At 28.6% G+C, this 9,596-nt stretch overlaps 1 long non-coding RNA gene across 1 annotated transcript; it reads right to left on the bottom strand.

Moving 5' to 3' along the window:
* Positions 1-5,480: 5,480 nt before the first annotated feature.
* On the bottom strand, positions 5,481-6,535 carry LOC136085114 (uncharacterized). Its single transcript, XR_010641090.1, has 3 exons — positions 5,870-6,535; positions 5,611-5,791; positions 5,481-5,551 (listed from the first exon to the last, which is right to left on the bottom strand). It is a non-coding gene; the product is annotated as an uncharacterized LOC136085114 (long non-coding RNA).
* Between the last annotated feature and the right edge of the window lie 3,061 nt (positions 6,536-9,596).

The raw sequence follows: 9,596 nt of genomic DNA, 5'->3' as shown, positions 1-9,596 counted from the left end.
CGCACAGTGCGACAAAATCGACTTTTTTGTGCCAAAATTATTTTTTAATTTTTGTTATTAGAGTAGCTATTTTTATGTACAAAATGCATAAATAAAATAATAAACATGTATTTATATAATGTAAAAAAAAAGTACTAAAATAATTAAATTTTGGTGAAAAATACGAAATATTTTTAATGGACAAGACAACTTTTATCAGTGTAATCATCAAAAAAATTACTTTTCAATCCATGCATTTATCATAAAATAACTTTTTTAGATTTATATTTACAAAACTTATATATTATTACACTAATAAAAGATTTTGTAGGTATTCTTTGTGTACAAAATATATTTTTTACATGTTCAGTATTTCTCATCAACTGACCATTAACCGAAGACCAATCTTTTGTTATAACTTTTTTTATTGTAAAAGGTAGCAAAATTTATTATGCATGGCTATTTACATACATTTTAGCATGAGATTTACATAATCATATGTTTGGAGGATATTGGAGGATAGTTATCTGATACCTAATAGTAAAGGCTAGTAGCAAAAAAAATATCGAAAACTGTTTGTTTTCGATGCTTAAAAACTAATGATTACACTTACATTAAATTGTTTTTGTCTGTCTGAGCGAAAAAAACATGGTTAATTAAAATAATATATTTTAAAATAAAAGTCAATAAAGTTAATTTAAATTTATAGTAGAGTAAAAAAGTTAATAAATAAAAAATGCAAAATAGCGTTTCGGAACACATGTCAGATTAACGTGAAAAAAGTCCGCATAAAATAACGCTTAAATTAATATTGTTTAATATAATGTTTTTTAAACTAGATATTTCCTCTAATGAACAGCTCTTCACAATTATGACAAATTTTCACCGAGCAATGACGACATTGATTTTTTGGTATTTTAGCGAGAGATTAGTTTTTATAAAGCTACGTTGAAGTTTCCTGTTCCTCTGGTATGGTATCTATTTTTGCTGTTTTGGAAGAAATTCTTTGAAAAGTGAGAAGGAACAAGTTCAAGTTTATATTCGAGCATAAATAACAAATTTTGGAATATATTGATTTAATATGCATTTAATGCTTTCAAATTTTTTAAAAGCGGCTCAGTATGCGAGAAAGTATCCTTATTAAAAACTATTCTTGCAGCATGTTTTTGTTTTCGATATAGCGTGGTTAGTTTGAATTTATGAGTACTCGCCCACGCAACATTAGCGTATATGTAGTAGTTTTGTTTGAACGAGAAGTATAGGAACTTTAAATTATCAGGAGACAGTATAGAACTAGCTTTATAAAGGATACCAATGTTTTTTGATATTTTTGTATTTAATATACCTATATGTGATCTATATTTAGCGAAGGTAAGTTGGGAGGTATTTTTATAAGGTTAAAATGAAAAAGAATATATTTGGTTTTATCTGTGTTTAGCGATAGTTTGTGAGATTTTAAGCAACTGTTTAGTTTTTCAAGTTCAGTATATATAGTTTCATAAGTTTCTGTAATTGATTAGGATTCATAAAATAAATTAGTGTCGTCTGTGAACATTATGACAATTTACTTGAGGCTTTAGGAAGATTGTTTATGTATATTAAAAACAAAAGAGGTGCAAAAATGGAACCTTGGGGGACACCGCATTTTATTTTGAGTAAATTTAAAAATATTTTTCATGAGCAATAACGCAATGTTTTCTGTCTAGTAAAAATTTTTTGAACCAGTTTAGTGCAACACCTTTTATCACATATTTTTCCATTTTCCTAATTGAGATAGCGTAATCTACTGTGTCAAACGCCTTAGATAAATCAACAAAGACTCCAAAGACGTATTTTTTGTTTTTAAAGGAGTCAATTATATTATTTATAATACAAATGACTCCTTTTGATGTAACATGAGAAATTTGCGAAAGTCAAGCGTAAGATAATAGAGCCAACATGCCTGATGTGTACAAAAGAGTAGAAACGATTATACTTCAAAAGAGTTCTTAAGCTCTTTATATGAAATGCAGCGCTCACAACCTTAACCTTGCCGGTGTTCATTCTGCTGAATCTGCCGTTAAAGTGAAGAACTATTTTGGTTTGATTGATTTTTTTTTTCTTTTTAGTGAAAACCCTATTCAATGAAATGTCTTGGCTGAGAAAACTGGTATGTCTTTTCATCAAGCCTTGCAAACTCAATGGAGTGCACACATTAAGGTTGTGAAACCCTTAGTTAAGCAACCTATAATAAGTTAAGCGATGGATGTCCTTATATCTTTGCAAAAGCATTGTGACGTTGATCTATATGATAAACTATTGAATGAACTAAAATCACAAGAAAAATGAATTTAGTCATTTGAGATTATCATTATGATAACATTTTGGTTCAAATCTCTTTGAGAAATAAACATGTCAATGTCTCACTTTAATCAAAATACATTTCCTTAGATAACGAAATGAAGTTTATGAAGACTTTTAATGAGGATCTCGGATCTCAAAAGTATTTGATTGCCTCGTGCCAACCAAGTTATGGTTTTCAATCATACTTTGGTTCAAAAGAGGACAAAAAAGAGATGGATCCTTCACAAAAAAAACCAAGAACGAAGTTCATTTCTATATAAAACGGAGAGAAGCAATTTGAGGTGAACGTATTCATTACCGCTCCCAATACTCTAATTCAACAAATAAGAGACAGTTTTTAAGCTGCAGAAAAGTCGACGTACAGGTTTTTGTTCGAATGGCTCTTAGAACATGATAGTATATTGAGGGAAGAAGTTGAATCACATTGACTGGAAAAGAAATGCAAAAAAACTTTTTCTCGATCTGTAAAAAAGACAAGTATAAAGAATTAAAATGGACTGACAAACTCGCAAACAAACTTCGTAGACCAGTTGTAAAACATTTCAGAAAAAGAAAAGTTATTGTAAATGGAATCGATGAAATATGGGCTGTTGAATTAATGGTGATAGATGTATTTTCAAAGAATGGATGGATTGTTCCATTGAAGAGTAAAACTGGAGTTAATGTTGCTAATGCTTTAAATAAAATCTTTAAAGAAAGAAGGTGTCAAAAAATGAGAGTCAATAAAGGCTTAGAATTTTATAATAAGCATGTTAATGCGCTGGGTGTTCAGTTATATTCAACTGAAAATAAAGAAAAAAGTTGTGTAGTTGAACGTTGAAATAAAGCAATGAAAGAGAAAATGTTTAAGTTTCAGCTAATTCCACTAGAATATATACTGATGTTTTAGATGAAATGGTAAATAAATACAACAACTTGAGACATTTTTCAATTAAAATGACACCAGTTGAAGCAAGTAATAAAAAGAATGAGAATATTGTTTGGTTGAATCTAAATGGAAAGGTACAATTAGAGCCTGTTAAACCAAAGTTTTCAATTGGTGATATAGTTAGGATAACTAAAAAGAAGGTAACGTTTAAAAAAGGATACACACCGAGGTGGATTGAGGAAGTTTTTACTGTGACACAGATTCAGTTCACAGATCCGCCGACGTGTAAAATAACTGACGATAATGGTGAAGAAATACGAGGTACTTTTCTATGAACAAGAACTGCAAAAAACGGATCAAAAAATGTTTAGAGTTGAAAAAGTTATTTGTACACTCAAAAACAAATCATTAGTAAAGTAATATGGATATCCTGAGTCGCTCATCTCATGGGTTGTTAAAGAATTGATAAGTCTGTAAAAAATAGGCATTAAACTCTGGAGATGCACAAAAGGACAATCTGGAAGTTTTGCTGCTTTAATTGGTGTAGTTTACGATTATGCGTAGCTATATTACATTTACGCTTAGAATATATAACGTTTACGCTTGAGCTCACCTTATAATTATTATTTCTTTGTTGAAATAATTAAATTAATACCATGTTATGCTGGTTGAAAAGATCCCACAATATACATGTTGAAAAACGTTTGAAATGTATCATTTTTAGAAAGTATGGTATTATTTCAACCATTTTTTTTGAAAATGGTTGAAATAATACGATACTTTCTAAGCCAAACACTTTTTTTGATAATGCACTTTTTTTTGGCCCAGAATCTGCTTTTTATTCTACTAAGGATATGTCTAATGGCAATTGTAGTTATTAAGGGATTTCCTCTATAAGGAAATTCCTTAATAATTACTATTTATTTAAGAGACTGTTACGTATAATCACATCGACAATATAAATATGCGTATAAATAAAAGTAAATTGTTAAAAACAATCGATTAACAACTTTCGTTCTCCATTTTATTGCTTCAAACAGTGGTTGTAAGTCAAATGGGTTACTCAAAAGACTGCTATTTAAAATTAAATATCAATATATCTTTTATACCAAAATTATTCGAAGTAGCTCTAAATTTCACTCACTTTTAAGCAGTTCTTCCAGGTAATCAAAAAACTTAAATTTGTCATGTGTTCCGGGCCTGTTTTTTTTTTTTGCATGTCATGTGTCAGCAACTTATTAAGCACTCTTGAAATATGGTCATGCGCAGTCAACCCTCCTTCAAGCATCATCCATGGCAGCTAAAAAAGATTAGAAATGTTTTATATCATTATTATTACATTCCAGAATCAACAGTTTATAGCTACTTGCATTTACAGAAGTTAATAAAACATACCATATTCTTTGGGTTCTTTTCAACTTCAGAATATTGCAGTACAGAATTAAAAATTTGGGAACCAGATGTGGCTAATATTCTGATCAACAGGATCATTGCAAAAACGTCCTTCTAACCTTCCTTGTCTTTGTTCAAGACTTGTCAACTTAGATTGAATAGAATTTAGTTCATAAAAAATGTACGCATTCATAAGAAAGTGACCTGTTTTAAAAGAAAGTGCCTCTTATGAAAGAAAATAACCTGTTACTATTGTTACTTAAAACAAATAATAGTCCTATTTTCCATGATAAAACTTTGTAAAAAATAAATATTGAGCCTTAGCTATATAAAATATTCAAACTTTGTGCACTAAATGGTTCACCATTTAAACAATTGCAAACACTAAGCATAACATCATGTATCTGTAATAAAATTGAATCAGCGGAATACCTGGGACTAAACTAAAATTACAACATTTTACACTAATAACAATAATATATATATATATATATATATATATATATATATATATATATATATATATATATATATATATATAAATATATATATACATATATATATATATATATATATATATATATATATATATATATATATATATATATATATATATATATATATATATATATGTATATATATCTGATTATCTGTCTGTCGAACGCTTGAAATTAAAAAAAAATTAACATTATCAAACTTATTATGTAAAAGATATAGAAATATATCACAATTTTTAAAAAATTGCAGTTGCCTGGATAGATGCAGGTAATTGCAAACTAGAAATATATAGCAATAACACAAAATAGAACAAATCTCAAACTATCACAAACAGCAAATTTAAAGTAAGTTATGTTCTGATGGAATAAAACTAGAATAAAGCAATATTAAATATATTTATTTTACCTTTAAAAGTTTTAGAAAAAGAAAACATCCATTAATTTGACAACTTGTAGTTATTGAAGAGAAACACTAAAACAATAAAAAGCTGAATTAAAAACTTATAATTTGAAAAATTATAGCAGAATTACCTGTTTATAAAATTACTTTACATACACTTGATGATGATTTTTTTTTTTTTTCAATCTAAAAATGTGTAGAAACTTGATGCATTAGATAAAAAAAACATTTAAATAATATTGATCTAATCAGTTTTCAGCGGTGGCAGAGGTTAAAAGCTGATTTAACAACAGTATCCTGGGTATACTGAGCCTAAAATATCAAAATATTTTATGGATAAAAAATTACTAAACAAACTGATAAAAAATGTTGCAACAAATAAAACATTACCGTTTACTCAGAACAAAAATCGGTATCAAAATTTGAGTCTTCAGAAGCGGTGCGAAGTGGGTAAATAAAAAAAATAATCGGATAATAAATTGTTTAAAAAAATATAAAGTCATAAAAATCTAAACATAAAAAGATATAAACATATCTATAAACATATTTTTGCATTTTATATAAACGTAAACTGGAAGCTGTTGTTGCCTATTTAAGCCATGAACTGGGTTGAAATAAGTTGGTATAAAATTAATTGTTTTTTACCTCCAACAACATTGGCATAATTAAAAAATATCTGTGTGAAAGAAAATTTTTGAGTTTTTAGCGATGGCAGGGACTTTAAAGCTGATTTAGCAAATTTAGTTGGTGATCAGAGCTGGATTTCGTTTTGCCTAACCAAGGTTACCCATGACCAGGTTAAGTTAGCTGCACAAGGGGACTTGAATGTTTTAAACAACTTTAAGTTTTTTGTTAAAAATATGGTAGTCACCAATGATTGTGCAGAAAGAAATATAAAACTGATCCAAGACTTTATTATGTCATACCGAAATAAAGGTACGAAGCAGAATGTTTTGTTGGTTGCAAAAATCTACGGAAAAACGTTGAATAAAAATCTGACTAAAACCCAGCTAAATCAGATTTGAAGTGCTTGTGATATTTGTTCAACAATTCTTTATTACATGCAGCATATATTTCACATAATTTTTAATATGATAAATGCTTCACATAATTTTTTTTTCTAATATTTACAAGTTTTATTGTAAATATAGCAAAAAGTTAAAAAAATATCAAAAATTTGAAGTTTTACACCAAGCACTTATATATATATATATATATATATATATATATATATATATATATATATATATATATATATATATATATATATATATATATATATATATATATATATATATATATATATATATATATATATATATGCTTGTATATATACTCAGCAAAATTGTATAATAATAATAACTATTTATTGCTGAAATTTAACAAAATAACAATTAAAATAATTTAAATGTTCATAATGTTAAACGAGAGCGTGTAACACGCTCTATATCAGTCGTTGACTTTATATTCGCTTTCAATATATTTGTCTAATCGTTTTTTAAATGTTTTTACTGATGTAGATAGCACTACAGACGGAGGAAGACAATTCCATACAGTGGCTATTCTATTAAGAATAAAATTCTCTCTTATTGGACAACACTCCTTTATTAGTTCTTTTTTGAATCGAATGGAATTTCTTCTGTATGCAAATTGTTCCATTAACTCATCAGGTTTTACTATTATTTTTGACGTAGATATACACCATTTAACTTATATGAAACCATGAACAATTTTGAAGCACTCTATTAAGTCTCCTCTTAACCTTCAAGTCTCTAGCGTTGTAATACTAAACCTTTTTAATCGTGACTCATAACTTAGATGTGAGAGACTTCTTGTTCGAGTTGCTCGTCTTTGAAATTTTTCAAGAGCTGCTATATCGTATTTCTTTAATGGATTCAAGATCGGTGCTGCGAATTCAAGAAGCGGTTAAACAAAGGTTTTATACGATATTTCAGCAATGGGGGTGGTGTAGAATTCAAATGTGTGTTTAATTAAACCAAGCATTCTGTTAGCTTTGTTGGCACAGTAATTGATATGCTGGCTGTATTTTCCATCGGTAGATGTCATAACGCCTAGATCTTTTTCTGAATCGGATCCTTCAATTTGAATTCTTATTTTTTGATCAAAGTCAAAGATAGTACAGCTTCTTTTTTGATGATACTTACCAAAATGCGTTATCTTACATTTACTTATATTAAGTTTCATCTTCCATTCCTGGCACCATTTAGCTATTTTTTCATTTTATAATTCGTTTCTTAGGCTTTCAATTTCGTCTAGCTCAGCAAGAGTTTTACTATCGTTCGCGTATATTTTTATTATGTGGAAAAGTTTACAAGGATGGTCATTTATGAATATTGTGAATAAAAGCAGTCCAAGTACTGATCCTTGTATTACGCCACTAATGATTAGACTCCAGTCAGATTGGTTACTCCAAGTACAACTCATTGTTGTCTATTACTTAAGAAAGATTTTATCAATGCAGCAACTTTATTATTAAAACCATAAGATTTAACTGTATAGATAATGTATTCATGTGATACAGTGTCGAATGCTTTTTCAAAATCAGTAAATAGGACGTCGACTGGATGTTTGTTATATAAAGCTGTACCAACAAAGTCTTGACACTCGAGCAAATTTGGGAAGCAGTTCTTTTTTAACACAAAACCATGTTGTTGCAACGTGATAAGATTATTTGTTATTAGATGTTTCATCATGGAGTCACGAGTTATACTTTCCATTAATTTACTTATGACTGATGTGAGCGATATTGGCCTGTAATTAATTGCGTCAAGTCGACTTCCACTTTTGTGTAGTGGAGTAACATTTGCCTAGCTCCATTGCCTCGGTAATGAACTTAAATTGAAACTTTTCATGAAAATTATTTTTAGTGAAATACAAAATGATGTTGGACAGTTTTTTAGAATGTATGGGCTTACGTCATCAATTCCAATCAATTTGTAAATATTTAAGTTTTCTAGTTTCTGTAATATTGTGGTTTCACAAAAAAGAAGGTCTGTGTTATCATTTGCTTGAGTTAAGGATTGGTTCTCAAATTCAGGAAGCTCATTATTTATATTATTTGTGAAGACTGATTGAAAGTGTTTGTTAAATATATTAGCTATTGTTGTTTTGTTGGTGATTAAATTACTGTGTTTGTCTTGTATTGAATTGACACTCGAGTTTAGTTTTAGTTTCCATTTAACATACGAAAAGAAGTTTTTAGGTTCGTTTTTTATCTTATTAATTAATGACAACTCAAATTGCAATTTCTTATTCTTTATATGGTGAGATAATTTTTTGCAAATTTTTTGATATTCTTTTTTTCTTTTAATTACGTTATTTATTGTTGTATTTGTCATCTTAGATGCTTTTCGAAATTTGTACCATGCACGATGTTTGTCCTGAACAAGTTTTTTTGTATACGAATCAAACCACTTTGTTCTGTTTATTTCTTTCTTGTTTAGTGTTTTAATAGGAATATATAATCAACATGCTTCTTCGTGTATTGATAAGAAGGATTCATAACAAAGTTGAATAAAATCGCAGGGGTCGAGTAGTTGTGACTAATCTATGCTATCTATATATAGTCTTAGATTCTCGTAATCACCTTTAGCGTAATTGTGACAGTGGTTAGAGAAACAATGAAGAGATTGATAATTTTGAGTCTTATATTCCCATATTATACTATAGTGTCCATGTGTAATGTTGCCAAGCATTGGTCCTGGAAATGTCTCTGATATTGGTTATTACGTTTCAGTAAATATTAGATCAATTAAAGACGGATCTTCGGTGTTTTTATAACATGTCTGGAAATTTACGTGTTGAATAAAATAAAAATCATTAATAGTATTGATAAAATCTGATTCGCTTTCAAGGCTGTTTGAATTGATTGGGTTACATTCTACACCCCATTTAATGTCAGCATAGTTGAAATCACCTGCAATCATTACTCCTTCAAAACTTTTAGTCAAGAGGTAGCGGTTGGCTTTTATAGAAGAATTCATATAATTTTTTGTCTCTTATTGTGGTTAGATAAGTTTTAAGGTTGTCCTGTGCATTGAGGATTATTGGCCTATACATCCAAGCAGCACTTTTTCTTTGCCAATTGATAAACAGC

The sequence above is a fragment of the Hydra vulgaris genome, chromosome 09 (assembly GCF_038396675.1).
Source record: "Hydra vulgaris chromosome 09, alternate assembly HydraT2T_AEP".
In the NCBI taxonomy this organism is placed as follows: domain Eukaryota; kingdom Metazoa; phylum Cnidaria; class Hydrozoa; order Anthoathecata; family Hydridae; genus Hydra; species Hydra vulgaris.
Note: the sequence above shows the minus strand (reverse complement) of the source record. Positions and strands in the feature narration are given on the sequence as shown.